Here is a 23,863-nt window from a genome sequence, read left to right as displayed (position 1 = left end):
GCATGCACATCAGTGTCTGCCAAGATGGTATTCTGAAAAGGTCAACGCTGTGCCAACCCACCCACAGCCTTTCTGAGGGGATCCACCCTGCCAGTGATTTCGGTTGAAGGGACAGGCCCAGGAAGTCATGCATGATTGGGCCTAGCCTGGGCATCTGAGCCAATGGCAAAAGGTCCAAAAGCTGAAAGATGAAATGGACCAATTAGATCCCTTCTTGGGTCCCTGAACTTAAAACAAACAAATAACCATCAATTATTTCCAGGACCAGAAGAAGAAACAGGTGGGATGTTGCTTAACCATAGAAATCACTAATCCATGAATACCTTCTGCTGAAGGCCTATAGTCTGGAACCATCTTTTTTTTTTTTTTTTTGGTACTGAGGATTGAACTCAGGGGCACTTAACCACTGAACCATATCCCCATCCCTTTTTTAATATATTTTTTCAGAGCCAGGGTCTCACTGAGTTGCTTAGCGCCTCACTAAATTGCTGAGGCTGGCTTTGAACTCACAATCCTCCTGCCTCAACTTCCTGAGCCACTGGGATTATAGGCATGTACAACAGCACCCAGCTTGGAACCACCTTTAAGTTCTGGGCTCCTTAAGGCCAAGATTTCATAGGACGCCTGCTCTTGGATTTCCATGAACAGTCCTTTATCATTTAAAAAAATAACGTGACATGGTATAATAAGCAAAAGCCCTTTGTCTTGAGTTGGCTTGAATAGGCTTTTGTTCCTTGCAAGAAAAAGAGCCAAATTAAACCCAGGGGAATTTAGAACCTGGTCCCAACTGAAGGCCATAAGGCCTTCTGGAGAAATCAAAAGAAGAAGCAAGACAAACTGGCAATGTCTTAGCCATTACTGGGAAGGCAATAGACACCAAAAAAAGAAAAAAGGGAACTGAAAACCTTTAAAGATGATTTGGAAAGTCTGTGTGTGCCTCCCCTTTGAGTGTGCAGTGGCTCGTAGAACAAGCACCATGAATGGAGAAGACGTGGCCTCGCTGAGCTCGTTCATGAACAAAACTTCACACTTTAACGATCAAACTTAAAATAGACTATGAAAGACTGCTGGTTATGAGATATACTAGGTGCACAGGAGTGCACAAGCAGTAGAAGACAATTCATGAGAAAAACAGGATAATAATATATGAAGCCGCCTCAAAAGCAGGTGCTTTGTATAGGGTGTGTCTACACAGCCCAGGTTTTTGTTTCCACTCAACTTTGGAAACTAAATGACACTGCTTTCTGTTTAAAAATGGTATACATATGCATGTTCATACAAAGTGTGACTAAATAAAACACTTTCTAAATATCTCCTCTATGGTAATATTTCATGGCCAAAAATATTTCAGGGCTTGAGTTCATCAATACAACTTGGCCTCTAGATGAAGATCTAGATCAGTTTAGAAATTGAATCATCCCTGTGTTTGATCCACAAAGGATCTCACTAGTTTAAAAACTAAAAATTGTGAATAGGAGTTTTCACTACTTACACAGATTCTCCCAGGCTGGTATTACATGAATTGTGCCTCCTTGCTCCACGGAGGTAGGATGGTATAGTGGTTAAGATACAGGCTTTGGAGAAAGATGGGTCTGACTTCAAATCCAGTCTCTGATTCCTCCTCATGTGGCCTCTGGCAAGTTACCACTCAGTTGCACCAGTCCTAAAACAAGGGTGATGGTAATCATAGTATACACCTTAAAGAGTGTTGTTAAGGGGAAATGCCTAGTGTGAGGCCTGGCCCATAGGAAATAGTCTACAAATTTTGCTATTGTAATTTCATTTCTTTTATTGATTCACAATGTAAATCATTAAGCCCACTCTTACTGAGTTCATGCAAGTATTGTGCTGAGTGTGTATATTTATAATCTTATGAAAAACTCACAAGGGGCGGGGGGGGGATTACCATCTCAATTTTTCAATTGCAGAAATGAAGCTTAACAAAAATAATTAATTTGCTAAAGGTTGCCTGCTCAGTAAATGGCGGAGCTGATTCTCCTCCTCCTTCTCCTCCTACTCCTCCTCCTCCTCCTCCTTCTTCTTCATCTTCTCTTTTTGCATTATTTGTTCAGTGTACTTATTGAGTTCCAGCTGCATGTTGTTCTTGGTGCAGGAAAATTAGGGGAGCCAAACAGACAAATCCTTACCCTCAAGTGAGAGGACAGTCAAAGACAAGAGAAGACAATAAATGTAGAGCAGATTATATGGTGACTGTGCTAGGGGGAAAATCAATCAAGGAAGTGGGGAAGGAACGTGTATGAGCGCATGTATTGTCACTGGAAAGGATATTATGGAAGGTCTCACTGCAAAAGGGTCATTTGTGGAAAAGCATGAGAGAGGAGAGGAGAAGAAGCAAGCCATGAAGTATCTAGGGGAAAAGATTCCAGTTGAAGGAAAGGACACATGCAAAGGTCCTGAGGTAGTAGATACTTGGCATGTTTGTGGCGCAGCAAAAAAGCCAGTAAAAAGGAGAACCAATCGGAGATGAGGTAAAGGAGATGAGGGCTTGGCTGAACTGAAATCCCTCCCCATGTTCCTTTCACCTGGGATTCTCTTCCACAGTCAGTACCTCAAAACAAACCCCTGATGGAAGGCCTTGGCAGTCAGGTAGCTCATAAGAACAAGAAACCACCTACCCAGCATCCTCCCAGCAGCCAGCTGGAAGGAGCCGTGACGAAGTGCTGCAGCCCTCGCAGGGTTGTGGTCTCTTGAGCTCACCTTCCTATGGAGGAGTTTCAATTCATGGTCATTTTTGGTTCCTCTTCGTGGCAGTCTCAGAGTCAGGCCTATCTGAGTGTAGGAACAGGACAGACATGTTAATAGCCAGACCCCAGTGGGAGTTTGATTTTCCATTTCCTCCTCCCCCTTATTTATTTGTTTCATCTCCTCCTGTGGTAAAGGTGTACTTCTTGATATTTACAGATGAGCTTAACAAGGTGGTGTGTAGGAGGCGAGGTGTCGCCCTGTGTTGGAAACTACTCTTCCCCAGACCCTTTTGGAGGCCGTGGGGCTTGGGTTCAAATCTCCACTCCCAAGTTCAAAGCTGGGTGACTGCAGGCAAAATACTCAAATTCATTGAGTTTCAGTTTCCAGATTTTTATTTAGGGAATGGTGGTGATATGTACTTGGTAGATATTTCAGGAGAATTAAAGAAGGTCACTTAATTCTGTTTCAGAATTTAGGCAAATGTGATGGCCCCTTTCCTTTCTCAGGGTACTTCTCATCATAATGAGAAGGATGATTTAGCACACAAACCAAACAATGCAGGTGTGTCTGCATTCCTGCTCAAAGCCTGATGGTGGTTCTTCTCACATGCTTCCTTCTCTGTGCAGAAGGGTCCATTCTCCTCTGTCTGGGGAGTCACAACCTTCCAAGATGATAAACCTCTGGAGTTCCATGGAAGACTTAACTGCATCACCTTTCCTGGGGCAGGAATGGGGTCTTTCTTGCCTCATATAGCACAAATGTTTATGAATTCTCCAATAGGAACTTGAAAACAACAAGTGATCATTCTTTCTAGATGAGGACGCTTTTAGCAAAAAATTCTGCAGGGATTACATTTTTCCTCCTTCAGTATAAATTCATCTTTGAGAAAAAGGCACACAGAATTGATGAATGTTATTTAAGGGTCACCGTGTATTGAACTCTATTTGTTCCCATAAGAAAGGAAAAATGTCACTACATAGTTTAGTTCAGAAAGGCCTCCATGATTGGGATATGAAAGAGTCAATATTACTATTGGTGATAGTATAAATCAGAGAATAAATGATAGACCAGGAATAACTGCAACAATTTATAGGAATAGCCAAACCAATTACCTGAGGATTATTGTAATTGGAAAAATGTGTCCTGGAAATAATAAATCAATGATTTAAACAAATAAAGTGATGTTTTCTTGATTAATATTTTAGGGATGAATTATCATGGTTCCTGAGTAAGTGTCAATGGCAGAACCTCTTCAGATGATGATTGTAAATTGTTCTGGCCTGTCATTGCCATAGGCTCAGTATCAAATAATTCAATGACCTTGACACCAACCCCTGAAGTGCATTTAAAGAAAATCTGTATGAAGCATCCCTACCAGCAAATAGACGATTACATGTGGATAACCACCCCTAACTTACCTCGGGTGTAAATTCAGCTGAGATGTGCCAACTCTACTCCTACCTCTGTACCCAAAGACATGTCCACCAAAAGACATGTACATAAATTCTCATAACTGCCCACACTTGAAAACAACTAATTGTCCAATGATATTAAGATGGACAAATTATAGTGCATAGATTCAGTGAAATATTAATCAAAATTAAGCCAAAACCCCCCCAAAAAATTCTTACTATACACAACCTGAATGGATCTCAAAACATGTTGAAAAGAAGAAGCCAGACACCAAATCAAATGCACCATACAGTCTCATTTCTATGAGATTTTGAAGCAGCCAGAACTGGTCTATGGAGAAGGAGATGAGAAGAGTGTTTCTCTTGTCTGGAATGGAGTTGGGGGTCGTGGAACTGGAAGGCTACAAAGGCGCCTGCCAGATGCTCAACTATTCTAGATTTTGTTTGGAGGGATAATTCCATGGGTATGTGCATGTGAAAAACTCACCATCTGCACATTTAACATTTGTACAGTTTTCTCTGTGTAAGTGATGCTTTAATTCAAGAGAACAAGTAGAAAACAAACAAAACAATTAAGAGGTGAACACACAGAATTGTATATATTTGCAAGGTACAGTGTGATGTTTTCATACATGTATACAATGTGTAATGATTATATCAGGGTAATTAGCATATCTATCACCTCAAAATTTGTAATTTCTGTTTAATCTGGTTCTGCTGATTCTGATCTTATCTCTTTTTAGTTTATTCTCTTTCTGGATGACAAAAAAAATAAGGTGTTTTCTGGAAGGCTTTTTTGTAAGACACAAAGTCAATAACTTTGACTCCTCTGTCAGGAAACAAAATGTGAATTCCTACAGATGGACTGGACCCAGGGTTCTATTTTGGAGCATGCACTCATTTATCACTGACCAGCATCACCGGGGCTGAGCATACTGGGCATTGCTGGTGATGGTACAATTGGAATGGACTGCCCTGTACCCACTCAGTAAGGGAGGCAACACTTCAGAAGGAAACTACACACAAAATTCTATAATTTTGAAATGTGATGGGCTATAAGGAGAAAACCATACAGGGAGATCTATGAGGAAGAATAAGAGGGGAGCCTGACTTTTGTTTGTGAGCTCAGAAAAGTCTCTGAAGAACTCACATGTGAACAAAGATGTGAAGGTTGGTAGGAGTCAGCCAGAAGAAGGAAATGTGAGTGGGGACATATGAAAAGCAGGGGTATGTGTATGTGTTGAGGAGAGGGCATGGGTAAGGCCTTGAGCTCATGAGTCCAAGGAGCTGGGAGGATTCTAATGTGACTCAAATGTAGTGAGGGACAGAGGGAAGAGAGGAGAGCAATGAAGCTGAGAGAGGAGGTCAGAGACCAGTGTGTGGAGCACTTTCCAGACGTGAATTAGGGTTTTGATCAAATGCCAAGTATAATGGGAATGGTCATAGGGTTGAGTAAGATTGGATCTACATTTTGAAAAGATCATTGGCTTCCAAAAAGGAATCAACTAAAAAAGAGATGAGATCAGAATCCAAAGAACCAGGTAACACAGAGAAATAATAAATGTTTGAGGTAATGAACATGCTAATTGCTCTGATTTGATCATCACACTTTGAATACATGAACTGAAATATCACACTGTACCCCCCATAAATATGTACAATTATTATGTGTCAATTAAAATTTAAAAATAATCAGGTAAGATTATTGGAGGAATCCATATGAGAGAAGGCAAATTGAATTAGGATAGTGGCAATGGAAGATGTGAAAGGTGAATAGAAATAAACCAGTTTTTCCAAACTTAATCATCTCCTCTCCTGATGACCTTTGCACTCTCCTAAAACGAACTGTTAATGCTCTCTGCCTTTCCTTCTTTCCCTCCATTCCCAACCTACCAAAACACACATGCACATTTATAGCAGACTCTCGCCCACTCAGCCACCCACGAGATCCCAATGAGAAGGCAATGAAGATGCCACCCAGCACCTTACTAGGAATCCCAATGCATTACTCAGTTTGAGAAAAGGAAATCATGAGTGACTCTAGCATTTCCCCAGGGTCACCTATGTGCCAGGTGTTGACCCAGTTACTTTCACATTTGTTGCCTTGGATACCAGATTGAATATCATTTCCCTATCTTAATAGGCAAGAAGACCACAACTGGAAGAGAGTGAATAATTATATTTTATTGTAGTCTCAGAGGTATGGTAAATGGAACTTGAGTTCAGAACTATCTGATTGCAGAAACCATGTTCTGCAAATGATCCTTCATCAAAGGTATATTGTCATCTTAGTAACAAACGTCAGGAAGAATAATCCAAAGGAATGATGCTGTTGTGGTAACATTTCAAGCTTTAAAACACCTGGTTGAAGGTCAACACTTTTTCAACAACTGTCTTCAGAGTCCCTTGGATCACAGTATTTAAGTAATCCTGTGCTTCAGTTGGCCTTCAATTGTTCACAAGCCCAGTTCCATGTACAGGTGTCCTGGAGGCCAGTGACATCTGAGAATATGTGGAAAGGAGTCAGGGTGGCCACACAACCACCCAAAGCAGTGATGTCAGAGATGAGTTCAGCCCGAGTTTGCTTGGGCAAGTGGGGACTTGAATATCTCTGAGATTTCTTCAGCTGGGTTTCACTGCAAGTCAGATGGATCTAGCTCTTGACTCTGAAAGGAATAGTCTTAGTGGAGGAAAGAGAGAGCGTATGAGAGGATCATCAGTCCTAAATTTCTTCTTGCTTTGACAGTGACTTTGCCCAATTACCATGAACAAATTTTAGTGGGTATCCAATAACTAAGGGCATCCTAGCCTGGGGACCCAAGGAAGAGGGATGTATCAGAAAGGGTTTAATTAGAGAAGCAGAGCCACTCTGGGTAATATAGCAAAGAATGTGCACAACCATGGGAGCTGGAGGAGGAGTCAATTATAGGAAGTTGCCTTTGCCTCTGGTGAGGGCTAAAGTCACGGCAGTTCTGCAAATAAGGAAGGAACACTAGAACTGAGGTGGAGGAGAGCCCACACCTGGAGTCATAGGGAAACTGGAACCAGTGAGGATAGAGTAAGACCCACATCTGTCTATGCCTCCAGTTTCAATGAGGTAGCAGACCTGCAGGAGCTTATGCCATCTCTAAGAAACTGCACACACAGCAAGCTTGAGATTCAGAGAGTCTGAAAGAGGAGATTGCGTGGGAGCTAAAGGGACACAGACCCAGGACATTCCACTTGCCAACAGAATGAGCCATTAGATCAGCATGAGGTAAGGGGAGCTGCCTGGCACCCTCCAACAATCTGCAGGAAGGTGCTTCTGCTCCCTCTGTCTTCCCCATCTCTTGCAGATTTTTCTTGGGGCCGGTTCTCATCTGGAACCACACAAGGAAGAAAATTATGGGAAATATTTTTTAGCTTAGCCCAGCTGACCCAGAACAAAGCCATTTCCAGAGGGAGAACGCCAGAGACAAGTAATTACATAAACTGAAGGGCTTATGATATAGGTGGGATGGAAAGAAAAATCCTATTCAAACTCATAATGTAACCTGGCCATAATAAGAAACTCTAAAACTATTGTAAACACTTGAAACTACAAGAAACACTTGAAATCCAGGCATGGACTGGCTCAGAGCTGGGTGGGAATCAACTACTAACCTATTCATGAGGGATGATTATATGCAAGGTCACATACTAGGCCTACTGTGGGGGTGTCAAAATAAGATCCTTGCCCTAGCTAGAAATGGGATAAAGTAGACATGGTTTACACATGCGTATTTACCACACTAAACATATGGTTGCTCCAGCTTCCAAAGGTTGCCTGGTGTTTGGTCAGTAGGGTAGCCTGTAGCATTGTCAGACTTGGTTTCAAACTCAGCCTTGCCTCTAGGTGGGTGTATCATCTTGGGGTATTTACTTAATCATTCTGAGCTTTTCATTCTTGGCTTATAAAGTACCGATAGTGACAATACTCATATAAAGTTGACTATAAAGATAAAAAAAACAATTATGTTGTGAAGCACTGGCACATAGTAGATAGTTGATAAATTGGTAGGAATTTTAATTTTTATCCTCCTCATCATCATTGTTCCTTCTTAGATCCAAAGCCTACCATACCACACACTCATTGGCAAAATACAGATGAACAACTAATCCCTTAAAGATCAGCAGTTTGGATAAGGTGGTGTATTTCACATATGTATTTATTCATTATTTATTCATGATAAGGGGCTATTGCTAGGAAAGACATATGAAATCAAACCATGTTCTAAAGTCATATTGATTAAAGACGGGGAATTAGCAAACGTGTCTGGGAACTTGCGAGAGGGCTTGAAAAGAGAGAAGCCTCTGTGTGGCTTGTGGCAATCATGGAAGGTTTCAGAGAGCAGGTAGCACTGGGATTCGGTTTTGAAGAGTGAGTAGGGGATCACCCAATGAGGCAGGAGGAGAACTCCTGGATCATTGGATGCTACAAAGCCCCTGGCATGGTCAGAAGGCAGTGAGAAGGTAGACAAGATCGTTTAGGGAGTGAATGGGTCAAGAAACAGGGTGTGCAGGACTTTCAAAAACAGTGTCAGGATTTCAAATTTTGTCTCATGGGCAGCAGAGCCATTGGAGGTGTTCCTACAGAAGACAGGCACAATGAAAGCCAAATTTTAGGACAACTAAAATGGAAAAAGTGTGTTGGCTGCATTGGGGAGATACTGTAGAAAGGAAGACCAACTGGCAATCCTGTGGTGGAAATTCAGGAGGTATAGGGAGGTCCACACTGAGATGTTGAGAGTCCTGAGGAATGCAAGAAATACAGTGAAGGAGCAAGCAAGAGCTCCTGGCAGCTCGCACATAACTAGAGATGTTAAGATGAGCCAAGATTCCCAGCCTGGCAACAGGAACAGGAACAGGAAGCTGGGACGCAGGGTGGAGAAGGAAAGAGAGATTCTATTCCCTGTGGAGGGTCAGTGAGGACCACTGAAGACCCAGGTCAGGAATGGGAGCCAGAAACAAAGATCTGAGGTGACCTCCCTGTAGCACAAGAAGAGGAAGACTGAATTTGGGGAGCCCCCTAATGTAGGGAGGAACCAGAAATATCAGAGAAAGAAAAGGCAGAGACCTTGCCACTAAGTAAACCTAAAGATACTATCCTCCGAATACCTATAGTTCTTCAAGATTCAAGGGTGTTCATTATCATAAGAGAAGAATCATTTCGTCCAACGGCCACAGCAAGAGAAAGCTCATACCATGCCCCCCTCGCTCAGCTGAGTGGGGTTGTTTATTGTCCACACTGTGGTCATGGGGCTGCATCAATAGGCTTAGGAATCAGGTGGCACATTCAAAGGGTTGAAGGGAACATTTATAGAGACAGGAGCCAAGGATCAGCCACGGTGGTAACTTATTCTCCTCAACCTGAAGAGGAGGAGAGGGAGCGCTGCTACCTGAAGCCTAATGAGGGCTGGAGGGGCAGCTGTCCATCAGACTGTCAATCAGAGCTGTGACTGTAGAAGAACACTGTACTGCCTGAACCTCTTTAGTCAGGAGGAGAAAGAAGGAATAAATACCCCAAAATTTCTGTCCTCCTATCTTATTTCCCAGGCATTTCTCATTGGCCAAACCCAAGTATAAACCACAAGGTAAGAAAGTTCTAGCATTCAGGCTCCCAAGGAGAGGAGGAGGGCACACTATAGAGGAAAGTGGATCTTGGGGAGAAAATAGAGAATAATAAGAACATTGCTTCATCATGTTCTGTCATCATTTGATCAGAAGGAGACATGATAAATTTTTATTGATACACATGTATATATCATCTTATGATTTATAAGGTGTTTACACATAAATTCACTTTTTTGAACTACACAGTATTCCTATGAGTTAGAAAAGAACTGTTTTGTGATTAGGTTCTATTGACTCTGAAGTCTAGAGAAGTTAAATGATTTATTTAAACTCCTACAGTGGGAGTGAACTGCAAAGTCCATGTTAGAAATAAGTTCTTCTGATTTTTAATCCAGGGCTGCCTTCGAGGTATGAAATTACTTTACCTGGAAGGTGCTCCTGCTCTAGCAGTTCGAAGGACACAGCTGTCCACAGTGTGGCATGGCTTGTGGCTCAGGCCTGTTTGGGTAGACAGGGCCTTCCTGAGTTGTTTTCAATAAGCAAATATTCCTGACACTTTAATCATCCCACCCTAAACAAAGAACACACTGTGCAAGAAGCTTCATAAATTTCATTCATTTGGATGCAATGAGAATAATATAAGTCAAAGCTTTGTGTGTACTCCCTCAAAAAAAAAAAATCACCCAACAAAACAGAGATTGTTGTAATGGAAATATCCAGGCTAGAAAAAGAGGCAACACAGGCTCTGTCTGTGTTTCGCAAACCTGGCTGGGATTCTGTCGTGTCCATCACCATATCTCTGCAGATAAAGTGACTTCAGTCAGGAACTTATGCCTTCTATTCTCCTACAAATCAAAATAGGCCTCTTACACTGAGACATTTCCAAAACTATGTATTTGATAAGGTGGTTTTTTAAAACTTTCCTATATTTGATGTCTCTTTATCTCCTTGTATAATCCTCTGAAGCTATCTCCTCTATCTCACTTTTATAGGTAGAATTTCATCTCACCAAAAAACATGTTGGACTTCTAACTCCCAGTGCCTCAGAATGTGGCCTTATTTGGGAAAAGGGACCTTACAAAGGTGATCAAGTTAAAATGAGGTTGTTAGGATGGGCTCTAATCCAATAAAATTAATGTCCTATGAAAAGAGAAAATTTAGACATAGAGACAGGTGCACATAGAGGGAAGATATGTGAAGTGACACTGGGAAGAACATGGCCTTCTACCACCCAAAGAACACCTGAGGCTACCAGAAGCTAGGAGATGCCTGAGGAAGTAGAGCCCTGAAGACTCTTGATCTCGGACTTCTGGCCTCCCAAACAGAGTAGCAATAAATTTCTGATCCCACCTAATCAGTGGAGCTTTGTTAGCAGCAAATTAATTCCCAAGGAAAGAATAATCATTATTAATATGATGTTAACGGTAATTATACACAGGATGTAGCCGGGAAGATGGCAGTTATTTTCTTGGCAGAACTCAAATTTAGATAAGAAAAATGTTCAAAGAAAGCAAACATAAAGGTTTGTATAGATAATAGGTTACTCCTCTTTTCCTCAGGAGAATAAGAAGGCATTAGTTACTAGTGACAATATCTGAGGTGTTAGTACCTGAATTAATTAACATATTTAGTTATAAGTAATAGAATATCCATATTAAAGTGGTTTAGATAATGAAAGCAAAATTTGGGGGGCCCATACCTGAAAATGCAGATGTAGCCTGGACTTTGGGCACAGTTTGATCCCTAGACTAATTTGATCTCTAGACTAATTTCTCTGCTATTCTCTGAATCCCACCTCTTTCATGTGTCAATTCTATCTTCAGGCTAGATTCCTTGGTGGTAGCAAGAGGATCGCAATGGTTCTAGTGGGCATGTTTGAATCCCACACTTTCCAGAGAAAAAATGCCTGTATGTCCCAGGTTTCTCTGTGATACTCCAAGGTCTGGTGCTGATGACAGCATCTCTAACCAAACGCTGATTGGCTAATGCCTGACTTGTGTGCTCCAGTCACTATGGCACAAGGCTTGGGATTCCCTAATGGCTTAGAACATTCAGGGCCTACTTCTGGGGTCTGAAGTAAGTGACCAAACAACCAGGCTCCTTTTAAATGGAAGAAGGACAAAATAGATATCGAGAAATTGCTACCACAGTGTCCAGTCTAGGAGCACACAAAATTTTGGCCTACAAAAAGTTCAACATTGTGAAAATTTGATTGTTAGCAAATATTAGCTTGTGCCATCTATAATCATCTGCTAGAATATGGAATCCAGAATATGAAGGTTTCTTTTCCTAGGAGGGGCTATAAGTAAAGGGAATAAGATTAAACTTATTTATCAAGCATTGTGCCAGTTCCTATATGGCTACATAAGAAATTATCTCAAAACTTACTGTGCTAAAATAACAATATTTTTTTTTTATCTCTCCTGGTTTCTGTGACTCAGGAATTTAGGCTAAGTATAATGGGCCAGGTCTAGCTCAGGGCCTCTCCCATTGTTGTGGGAATCAGGTGGCTGCAGCTTGGGTCATCTCAAAGCTTTCCTTGTTCACCCATCTGGCACCTGATCTGAAGCAGTTCAAACAGTTGAGGCTCCTTGGTCATCTCTCTCTATCCTGTGTCACTGGGCTAAATGCTTCATGTGATCTCTATAATATGGAGGCTTCAGGATAGGGATGCCGAGGGGTGTGTGTATCTACTTCTATACTTAATCTCTATGTATTTATAGAAAGAGGGAGAGAGAGAGAGAAGGAGAAAGAGAGATGCAGAAAAAGCATGTGAACCCTTATCGCCTGGAAACCAGTTGCTTTACTTCAGGTAGCATTCTGGTCACCCAGGCAGTTCCAAAGTCCTGTTGGGTTTAAGGGTCTGAGAAATAGACTCCACTCATGAGTATAGAGTGTCAAGGTTTCTCATAGACCCCATGAGATCATAAAATTGCTCTAAGTGTGTTCCAAATGCTAACTCATTTAATGAATTAGGCACCGTTCTACTTTAATAGATGGCAGATGTAGTCTGTAGCCTATCCATATTTCCTTGGCACTCATCATTTTAGCGTCTACCAATTCAACTTCCAAATGTAAGAACTTACCTGAGAGCCTCCATCCGCCTCTGGAGGCTGGTGTGTTCTTGCATGGAGCAGGCCAGACATGTTGGAGAATGAATGTCCTCTAGGAGCAGCCACCAACAAATAATTGACAAGAGTTGGTGTATAAAACACCCTGGCTCCCTTGTCTTGTAGTGGCATGTGCTCCTACCTGGCCCTCAGGGTCCCTAAGGGGAGTCAGTTCCAGTGGTGACAGTGGTGACTTCTTTGACAATGTAACTTTATTAGCTATCTTTCTTTCCCTGTCTTCTTCCTACCACCATACTGCTGTTTCCCATCCTCCCACACTAAACTCTATGATTTGAACCTGGGGGACCCAAACTAAGACTTAACCTGTTCAAAAATCACTCAGTCATTTGAACTCAGATTATAATTGCAGGAAACTACAATTGGAGAAGTCCTTTCTTGGCATCTAAACTAAGTAATGTTATGGAAAAGACAATGCCGATGAGACTAGAGAGTCCTGGAACAGGAGCCAGAATTTACTTTCAGGCCTGGGATGCTCCAACATTATATCCTGAAAAAAGTCACTGGGCTAAATGCTAGGGGGCCTTGGTTCTCTGATTCTAGGGTGAACACAAAAATTCTTTGCCAAATTCTCTCACAGGGCTATGAAGGAAGTAGTCATAGTGAAACTCTAAGGTGAGAAATTGCTTTTCTAACGTGAGACTGAGTTTGGTATCATTTTGCTGGGACCTCAGCATGGACTATTGTATGGGGCTCGAATGTGTGTATTGGCTCCAGCTGCCATAATAAAATGCCATAGACTTGAGTGACTTAAATGGTAGAAGTTTATTTTCTCGTAGTTCTGGTGCCTTGAAAGTCTAAAATAAAGGTGTTAGCAAATTCAGTTTTGGGGTAAGCACTCTCTTCCCGTCTTGCAGGCATCTGTGTGCCCTCACAGGCTAGAGAGAGGCTCTAACTTCTCTTCCTTCTCATAAGGACACTAGCTCAATTGGAATAAAGGCCCCACCTTTATGGCCTCATTTAACTCTAAGTGCCTCCTTAGAGGTCCAAGATCCAACTACAGTCAAACTGGCAGTTGAGGCTCCAACGTATGAATCTGGGGAAGACATAAATGAGTCCATAACAGTGAGGTTCTGGTAAGGCTGCTGCAGGGGTTCATACTTTTTGAAGAGTTTTCGTTTCATTTTGTTTAGTTAGCAGACATCGTCCATGGCAAGTTGGTGAAAGAGGCACTTTTGACTACAAAAGATCTCTTAAATCTGCCAAGCAAAAATGTGTGATTGGATGGCCGCTGCTCTACCTTAACGAAGCCCATTCAACAGCCTCCCAGGGCAGTCAATGCTGCCACGCTGGTGGGAGGATGCCATCCTGCCTTAAAATGCCTTGGGGAAGTCATCTCCCACTTCCTCTCAAAAACCAGAGCTGTTTTCCTGAACACACGCTCTTTCTCTGACCTTCTGGCTGATGTCTGTGTGAGGAAAATGATCTAGATTAGAAGTGTACTGCGCTAGCCAAATAGCTGGGCTTCACAGCTGCTAATTCAAACAGTCCAACCTTGGACCTTAAACAAGAAACCCCAGTTAAGGAATCTCATCTTTCTCCCCTTTTTTCTTTCCTAATAGGTGATAATCATCCATTGTCTGTTGACTGAATACTTTGGGGCGTCAGGCACTGTGCCATGTGCTTTTCATGGGGGCTGTGCCTTCAAGTGGTTTGTAGAAATAAGAAAGGAGATGAAAAAACAATAGGATAAGGCCATCATCGCAGAGCTGGGGCCGCCCTGCCCTGTACTCACCTGAGCTTTGTTGCACTCAGGGAGCTTCCTGCTCAGCGGTCTTCATGGCTCTTGCCTCTCGAACCACAAAAGGCCACCACAATTAATAGAGGATGAGGGGGGATAAGTGCCAGCCTCCTGCTCTCTGATGGAATCTGGGGTGCATTACACACAGTCTTCCAGCATCCTGGGAAGGATTGTGCGCCAGTGGTAACCACATTTCCACATACGCTTTGCTGACTTTCCTTCCTTCCTTGTCTCACTGTCCCACTTGGTCATTGGTGGTTCTAGGAATCACTTCCTAAACAGAGTAGGTACTCAAGCCCTTGTCTCAGTGTATCATTTTCAGGAACTCAAACTAAAACAGCCATTTGTTGGGATCAGCAAATACCCACCACATGTGCCACTGTCCCCATGTCAACGTCTATGACAGACATGTGTATCCATCATGGCTTTTCCCCATGGTGTCCAGAACAGGTCATAGAGTCAACCAGTGTTGGCAGATAGGATGATCCCTTTCTAGCCACATGGAACTTTCACAGAGTGCTTACTGAAGCCACCAGAAGGTAGCAATCCTTTGCCATGCTCATGAACCCATTTTTATCACAAAGACTGCTGGTTACCAGGGAGAGAAAATAGGGTAACACTGATGTCCTTAAGAGGATCTAACAGAAAGTCGGGATTTGACACCTTTGCTCTAACAACTTAGAGGACTGGAGGTAAAACAGTCATCTGAGTACATCAGATGGAAGTTTCCTGCTGCAGTTCACATGGAGTCCTAACTGGATGGGAGTTAGGGGTGGAAATGACTGACTTTGTAAGTGGGCCATGCCTGTTCCTCATTATCATCAATGTCATCCTGTTGCAATGATTTGAGGACCACCAGAAAGTCATGGGCAGCTTGTGAATGGAATCTATTCATGTCCTTGCATGCCCACGGTTGGCTGGCTGCCTGCTTATGAACATGTGCCAAGAGAGGCCGTTATACAGACCTCAAAAGTTGCCCTCACCTGGAACATGTGAGGAGTGATCAGACCCAGAGCTGCTTTGTCTCCAATGCAGTAAGAGATCATGTGAACATAGTGCATGTGGTACCAAGAATTTGTGAATCAGCATATCAGTGATGTATACGTTGAATATGGAAACAAATGGAATTAACCTTACATCATCTCCCTCAACATAATATTAAGGGAATATTGTTTTCAAATCCTCTTCCAAATAAGAGTAAATTCTTTAAAATAAAAAAAAAGAAATTCTTTAGGAGTTTGGAGGCAGGAGAGTTAGATTGTGGACTGGAGAAGGAAAAAAAAATATTTACAGCAACAAGTCCTGTACTTGGTCATGATGCTTGGTTCTGGAATATGGATTGTGTTGAGGGGTCTTGAGAATCTTTTCCTTGTGATTAAAAACAAGTGTAAGTTTTAATTTCTTGACATCTTTAACTGGCAACTTTGACCTTCACTCAATTTCCTCCATCCATCAGACTCTGAAACTGCCCCTTCTACAAACCTGAGCTCAGAGATTTGCCTTGTTCCTCTGTGCTCTGTCCTGCTGAGCTACCATCTCCTCTGGATAGCCCCAGAACAATGTCTAGAGGTTGGGAATCTGATTTGGAAGCTTGTGTCTATTCTTCATTTCAGTTTTCAGACGGCTATTTCCAAATGCAACTTCAATAGCACCTCACAGTCAATATGACCCATGCAAAGTCTTCTTCATCCACAAATTATGCCAGCTTGTTACTTCTCCAGAGCATCAGCCCCCTCCGTCAACCATTTGCTCAAAGCCCCAGAGGGAAGAAAATAAAAATGGAAGAAAGGAAACTGTTCCCAATGGAATACCAGCCACCATATTGGATATTTTCACCCCTTCCCTCATTCAGTGCTTGCAACAAGTGAGGAAAGGACAATCCTGACTCCATTTGTAAGTTAGGAAACAGGAGCATAGAAGAGTTAAAGAATTTGCCTGAAAGTAGAATCAAAGTACCTTTAAAAAAAATGGGAAGGAAGTCTAGTAGAGTTAAGGAAGGTGAAGGGGAGGGGGAGGGATGATGGGAAGGAAGCAGGATAGGGGAAAAGGGGGATCATGAACGGAAATCGATTTCCATGGATGTATAAGTTGGTCAGAATGAACCCAACTACCATGTATGAACATAAAGCTCTAAAAAAATAGAAAATAAAAAAAGATTGCAACCCAGGTGCTTTGACTTCAGAGTTTCTGCTCTCTTCATATGTTACCAAGATCTTTTATTTTCCCTTTTAATACTTCTTCCATCTACCTTTCCCCTCTATTCCCTCCACAGCCACTCTTCCCTCACGTGGCACCCCATGGAAGATCTCTGGCAGGTCTCCCTCTGCCAAGGGGGGCTGCTGCCCACAAGGCTCAGTAGTAGGTACATCATGTGGCAGAAGTGATGGGCACAGGTCTAATGTGCGATCTCTGGCCTCAGGAATTTACAGTTCAGCATAGAAAATAGTAAAGGGGATGGTGGGAGGAAGGTGAGAGAAAGGGGTGGGAGGTAGATAGGGCAGGGAGGGGAACAGGGTGTGGGCCGAGATGAATCCCTCAGTCTCATCATTTACCAGAAAACATTTTGGTCCCCTCAGCTCCAACCTGATTTTGAGCACTGTCCTTCACCCTCTCCTCTGTCAATGCAGGCACAGTGTGAGTAACCACAACTGTGCAATGTGACCCTCTCCCCTGACAGGTCCCAAATGCAAAACCAAGCAGACTAAAGAACCACTTCTAGGGTAAGCATTTGTAAACATTGGTTATCATTCTTTTCAGTATTGCTAGCTAGCATTGTTGAGCTGTTACCGATGGCTCAGACTCTGTGCTAAGCACTTTCCAGGGATCGTTTCATTTAATCCCCATGATGACCACAATGCCATTTACAGACAGACAGGTTAGGCTCATAGAAACATTCTTAAGGTCCTGGGGTTGAGAGGGGGAGACCCAAACCCAATCTCCCCAGTTCTAGAGCCACTATATATCACCACTACCTCAAACTACCAACCTAATATGTCTTAAGAAAAAAGGCTTGTGTGTGTGTTTGTGTGTGTGTGTTTGTGTGTGTGTGTGTGTGTGTGTAGTCACTAACCTATTGGCACTTGTACCCACAGAGGTTTCTATGCTTGTACATACTATTCTTCAGTAAAGCTTAGACATACAATTTATGCAGTTTTATAACTTTTGCTTATGAAACAATATGTTACATATTTATGTATTTATCATAAAATAGTTTTCTATGATATAAGAGCCTGTATAGAACTCAGTATTCCTTTGAATGAATGGAGAATATCTTATTTAACCAATCCTTTATAGTTAGGCTCTGAGGATTTTGGTGTTGTTGTGTTTTTCAGTTTTTCACCCTAGTAAATAGTTCTGAGATGGACACCTACATGGTTGGAGTCCTCCAGCCAGGCCTCTCACATCTTCCCAGGACCTTCTTCAAATCCGTTGCCATGTTGCTGCTGGAGTGATCATGGCCTTGGAGAATGGTGCTTCCTCTACTTGAGGCTCCCCTTTCACTGTCCTGTCACCAGCTAATGCATGCTGTCTCTCAGGTCTCAGTCAAATGCAGCTTCCTCCAGGAAGTCTTCAGAGACTTCCTGGCCCAGAGGTTTGTGCTCATAGACCCTACACAGCTTCTTCATTGCGTTTACCATATCTACAATAAATTAAATGAAATGTAATTGTTGTCTAGTGATAATCTTCCCTAGAAGACTATGAGCTTCACGAGGGCAGCCTCTGCAACTCCATATTTCACTATGTCTTCCCCAGTGCCTGGCAAGAGCTTGTGGTACATACTTACTGTTTGTAAAGAAATAAGTGAATGACTTTATCTATTAAATAAACAAATCCAAGAATGCTGCCAACCCTGACTCTCTTCTCGAGTAAAACTTTGGGTATGAAATTGTTCAGTCAGAGAACATGAATGCTTTAAAGACTTTTTATAGATTGCTCTGTTGCCCTCCAGAAAAGTGTAATGATGCAGTTCCTGTCACTAGAGTGTAGAGGGTGGACCTCCCTCTTGTGTGCCTTCAACCAAATCATCATTTATTTCTTTAAAAGACAGTTCATAAAACGATTGGTCAAATTGCATCAACTGGTATTGAAACTTCTTCCCCAAATCGAGTTAAGTATAGATAAGACAGCAAATTACCATTTTGCAAAATGTACTCTGAATCCACAGAGTAATTCTGCTTGTGTATTTGTTAGATTGTCTGACACTAGTTCTACTCACAGATCCAAGCTTTCCTGACTGTTATGGTGAGGACTACCCCTGTTTATTAGCCCACCATTTGGTGAGAATCTACTATGTTAATACACCATGCTCATGCTTTTCCTGTCTTATCTCATTTATCCAAGCACAACCCTAATGAGACACATGATCACCCTTAATCATAGATGAGTAACTGAAGTACAGAGAGTCTCTGTGACTCGCTTGGGGTCACACAGCTAACCAGTAGTGGAAGTGACACTTGAAGATACACAGTCTTGATTCTAGCATCTGTGCTCTTAAGAAAACATTGCCAGCTTATGGATTCAACAAGCAGCCCTGCCCTACCAGATCCTACTTCCAAGTTACCTTGAATTAAAAAGCAAAGTTTTCCCAGGTGCAGTGCTGCACGCCTGTAATCTCAGCAGCTCAGGAGGCTGAAACAGGAGGATGACAAGTTCAAAGCCAGCCTCAGCAACTTAGCAAGGCCCTAAGCAATTTAGCAAGACCCTGCCTCAAAGTAAAATATTAAAAGGGCTGTGCATGTGACTCAGTTGTTAAGTGCCCCTGGCTTCAACCTCTGGCATCCCCTTCTAAGAAAAAAAAAAAAGCAAAGTTTTACACCCAGTTCTATTTCAAAAGTTCTTCTATCTGCTACATATCGTGTATTCTTCATTCATTCATTTTCAATACCTTCATTTAAATTGATATTATTACCATTGCCATTTTATAGATGACAAACAGGCTTATATAAATTGTGCAATTTGCCCACACAGCTAGGAAATGGTAGAACCTCAAGTCTGAATCTATAACCTGTAACACCTTCCACCTTCCTCAGCTGACTCTCGACTATTACATATTGTTTATTTATTCATTTTTTATTCATTTATTCAATTATTTATTCATTTGCCCAATATTTAGCCAAGACTTTTACAAAATAAACTTGTCTGATGAAAAGAGTACTTGAATAGGAGGTAGGAGATGCTTTTTGTAATGTTGCCACTAATTAGATTTATGATTTTGAGCAACAAGAGAAATTATGAATCCCAAAGTCCCTTCAAGTTCTAAATTTTGCACCTCTACACATTGGGCAGTAGAAAGAACATGAGCTTTAGCCTCACAAAGATCTGTCTCCAAATTGTGAATTGCCCCTCTCCAGTTGATGGATCTTGGCCCAGCAAATTATCTAAATTTAATTGTATCATTGATAAAATTGAGCTACTAATGTCTTCCTTGCTGTATTATTATGAGAAGCAGTGCTGACATGTTAGACAACTCCTAGTGCACAAGGGCACTGAGCCAGGGTGTTGCTGGGGCTTGGGCTGGTGTCTGCAGCTTGACGGCTTGATGGTGACTTCCTTTCATTGCCAGAATAAGTCTCAGTCTCATCACAGAAGCTCTACACACAAACTGACCACCAAAGCAACACCTAAACATGCTCACACTCTTCAACTTTCTTGTGACTATGCTACATGCTTTATTTTGGCGGGGAGGGGAACTGGGGCGCTTAACCACTGAGTCACATCCCAAGCCCTTTTTATATTTTATTTTGAGACTAGGTCTTGCTAAATTGCTGGGGACCTCACTAAGGTGCCGAGGCTGGCTTTGAACTCACAATTCTCCTGCCTCAGCCTCGTGAGGCACTGAGATTACAGGCATGCACCACTACGCCTGACGATACATGCTTTTTAATCTATCTTAAGGAGACCTTCACTGGCACGGAAATTCTGAAAATGTACAGTCAGTGTTGCATAACTGTGGAGCTGGCCTATAAAGGAAGCAGCTTTTTTTTTTTCCTCCTTTAAATTTTTTTTTTTTTAATCAACTTGAGGCATTCCCCCTGTGGGCGTGTGATCTCCACAATGGCAGCAATAGCTCAGGCAGCCACAACCACAGCCCTCAGCCTGCTACAAGTGAGACAAGAGGCACAGAGCACCTGACCTCCTGCAGCCCCAGAGCTCCCAAGCGGTTCCATCTGGTGGCTGCCTAAGCAAAGGCTGGTCACTCTCAAAGGCCTCTGGGCTGTTCCTGAGCAGTGAATGCACAAGGTTTGGCTGTTCCTCTTTAGAGCAAACTGGCTCTAAGGACTTTGGTCAAATCCCAACAGCTTAGGACTCCAGAGATAGTAGGAAAACCAAGGTACACAAATGACCTTCTACCCATCTAATGCACTCTTGTCTGTGGTCCAGATAGGAAAATAAGTGCTACCATCTCAGCTCAGCTCACAGGAGCCAGTGCACTATTTCAGGAAAAAGACAGGAGCCAGAGAAAGACCTAGTTTTCCTTCAAACTGGTTGTATTTCTCCAACATCAGGAGAGAAAAATGGGCAAGAGATGTGGACAAGTACTACAATAGCTAATCCTTCCATCAAGCTCACAATGGCACTAAGAACTTAATAATCTGCAAAAGCACAAAGTAAGTAACATCACTATCTTCACATTACATATGAGGACTGAGAATGTCAAAGGGTTAAATAACTGTCCACACTCACACAGCTAATAAGTGGCAGATACAGGGTTTCAATCCACCCAGCAGTCTTATTTTCAAACACCAGGCTCTAAGTCACTGTGCTTCACCAAAGAAAAATTACCAAAGAATTTTTAGTACATGAAAAGATGCTTAACATTGCAAATGACCTGGAGAAGGTATGGCAAAATAGAAATGCTTGAATATTGGTAGAGATACATTGACCTTTTTAGAAAGATTGGTAAGTTCCTATCAAAATGTAAACAGTGGATTCTCCTTGGTCCAGGATTCCACTTCCAGCCATCTACACTACTGGAGTACTCAAAAATTCATTATAGACAAGAGTGCTCCCATTTGCCATTGTCCGTGCAAAACTCTCTAGCTAAAAGGTGTGAAGTAGCTGGTACTCGTTAAGTGCTACAGACCAACTTGCAGAAATATATAAACAATAAATATTGATTTGGCTGAATAATGATGTGTCTGTCCAAGTATGTCAATAATGCTAGTGCAAGTGAGACTAGACTCAGGTTCTGCTAAATTAAAAGAAATTAGAAACATACTCTTGCATTCCTGGCACTGGGTGCTGGGAGGTTGGTCAGTACCTTCCGTGTTATCACAGTTCCCCTGCTAGGGGTCTTCTGCTTGGGGTCAGCCAATGAGAGATAGCAGCAGATCAGAGGACAGGAGAGAAAATTAGGGTATTTATTCCCCTCATTTCTTCATTTCTGCCAGTCACTCCATGACAGTTCATAGCTTCACCAGTGACGGAAATTCCTTACAGCCCAGCTCTTCCCTGGATAGACTCTGGGTTTGGCAATACCTTTCCTTCTCCCTCAAGCCAAGAAAAGGGGACAGTCGCCATTGTTGCTCATCTCTGGATCCCTCATGACCTCCACTGCGTCCACCTGCCTGCCCTCACCTCTCTCTGTAGTCCCTTTGCTGAACAGTCCTCCATTGAAGCCCTTGAGTGGGCCATCTCTTTTCACCAGAACCCTAACTGATTCACCCCAGGTTTTCGGCTACCACACACTTGCTGAGCAGCTTCCAGGGTGACCAGTTCCTTCTACCTGCCAGCCCAGGGGAGCATTTGTGGCATAGGTTTTCCATTGGCCTGTATAGGACCTTTTCAATCAAATCCACTCAGGGCTTGTCTCTTTTTTTAAGGGAAAATGAATTAAGATGGCACACATTTTAATAAGTCAGTTCTTGTTCAGGGGTCAGTCTCAGACAAACCTAAATTTAGTTAAAACAATTACATCTCACGAAGTTCTTAAGGGCTTTACCATTTAGGGCAAATGCAGTGAGACTTCAAAGAGGCTAAAGAGGAGCTAAGTGGAAGTAAACCTGCTCCCCCTGGCAGGGAAGGACATCATCCATGACCTGGTCCCAAACCTGGAGCCCTGGAATCCCAGGGGCATCTCTCTCTACCTCTCTCTGGTCCATTCCCTCCCAGGCATCCTCATTTCTACTGCCTTGGTCTAGGCCCTTACCTCTTCTTGTTTGGTTTGCTGTGGTCACAGGAAATGGATTGTGTCCTCATCGCTGCATTCCTAGCTGGGCACAGGGTCTGCCTTAAAGGGGGTCCTCAAAGGAGATTGGTTGCATGGATTAAAGTCTATCACAGTAGCCTCCCCTCTTCCTCTCCCGCCAGTCTCCTTCATCCTACTTAGTGAAATCTTTCTAAATCAGAGACACGGTTACATCATTACTTAAAGTCTTTCATTGGTTCCACCATGGCACTGAGCTCTGGATTGACAAATTTTCTCTGTAAAGAAACAGTAGATATTTCAGGCTTTGCCAGCCATAGAGTCTCTGTTGCAACTACTCAACTATTCTGTTCTACTGTGAAATCAGCCAAAGATGACACCTAATGAATGAGCTTGGCTGTGTTCCCATTAAACTTTAGCTACAAAAACAAAAGCCAGACTGCATTTGTCCAGCCTGATCTTTCCCAGCCTGGGACTGAATAGCTCGTGGGCCCAGAGCAATGAGTTTGCCTTTACAGGTCCAATTTTCTATGTCCAATAAGATCAGTGGGAGAGAGCCAATCAGGACATGGAGCACAGTACGCCTCGCAAGGAGACTACAATTCTGGAGGACCTGTTAACCCTGTCCTATTCTATGACTGCAGAACAACTCTTCCTGAGGCCAGGATAGTGGAGGGGGGCAATAGGACTCCATGCTCAGTACAGAAAATCTTCCAAGCCCACGCCTCACCAAGGACAGGCCATTTGTTGTGTTTTCATGGATAAAGAGGGTGCATCTCATTAGAATGACTATCCCTCTTCAAAGATCATAGGAATGGGTCCCAGACAAGGTGCCCAGGAAAAAAAGAAAGAGAAACAATGAACGACCTCTCCCACACACGCTCCTCCACTTGTTCAACAAGCAGCCTGGTTGCCCTGCCTCTTTCCTGAACTTCCTCTCACCTCCCCCACACTTCAGACACTTGCATCCATCGCTGTTCCCTGGGGCCCTCACAGGAACACAAAATAGCCACCAGGAAGCTGCCGCGTAAGGAGCCCTCGGTTCTTTGAAAGCAATTCCAAATCTGGAGTGATTCCCATAAGTCTAAGAGTTCTGGAGTCTGAGCAAAAGGCCAGTGAATATCCTTGCCAAAAATGT

General features: G+C 42.7%; 1 long non-coding RNA gene across 1 annotated transcript; it reads right to left on the bottom strand.

Moving 5' to 3' along the window:
* Nucleotides 1-1,350: 1,350 nt before the first annotated feature.
* Nucleotides 1,351-22,871, bottom strand: LOC131424034 (uncharacterized). Its single transcript, XR_009226409.1, has 3 exons — nt 22,729-22,871; nt 2,637-2,790; nt 1,351-1,663 (listed from the first exon to the last, which is right to left on the bottom strand). It is a non-coding gene; the product is annotated as an uncharacterized LOC131424034 (long non-coding RNA).
* Between the last annotated feature and the right edge of the window lie 992 nt (nt 22,872-23,863).

The sequence above is a fragment of the Marmota monax genome, unplaced genomic scaffold, assembly GCF_021218885.2.
Source record: "Marmota monax isolate L192 unplaced genomic scaffold, Marmota_monax_Labrador192_F-V1.1 WCK01_AAM20220418_F8-fsc00019, whole genome shotgun sequence".
NCBI lineage: Eukaryota > Metazoa > Chordata > Mammalia > Rodentia > Sciuridae > Marmota > Marmota monax.
Note: the sequence above shows the minus strand (reverse complement) of the source record. Positions and strands in the feature narration are given on the sequence as shown.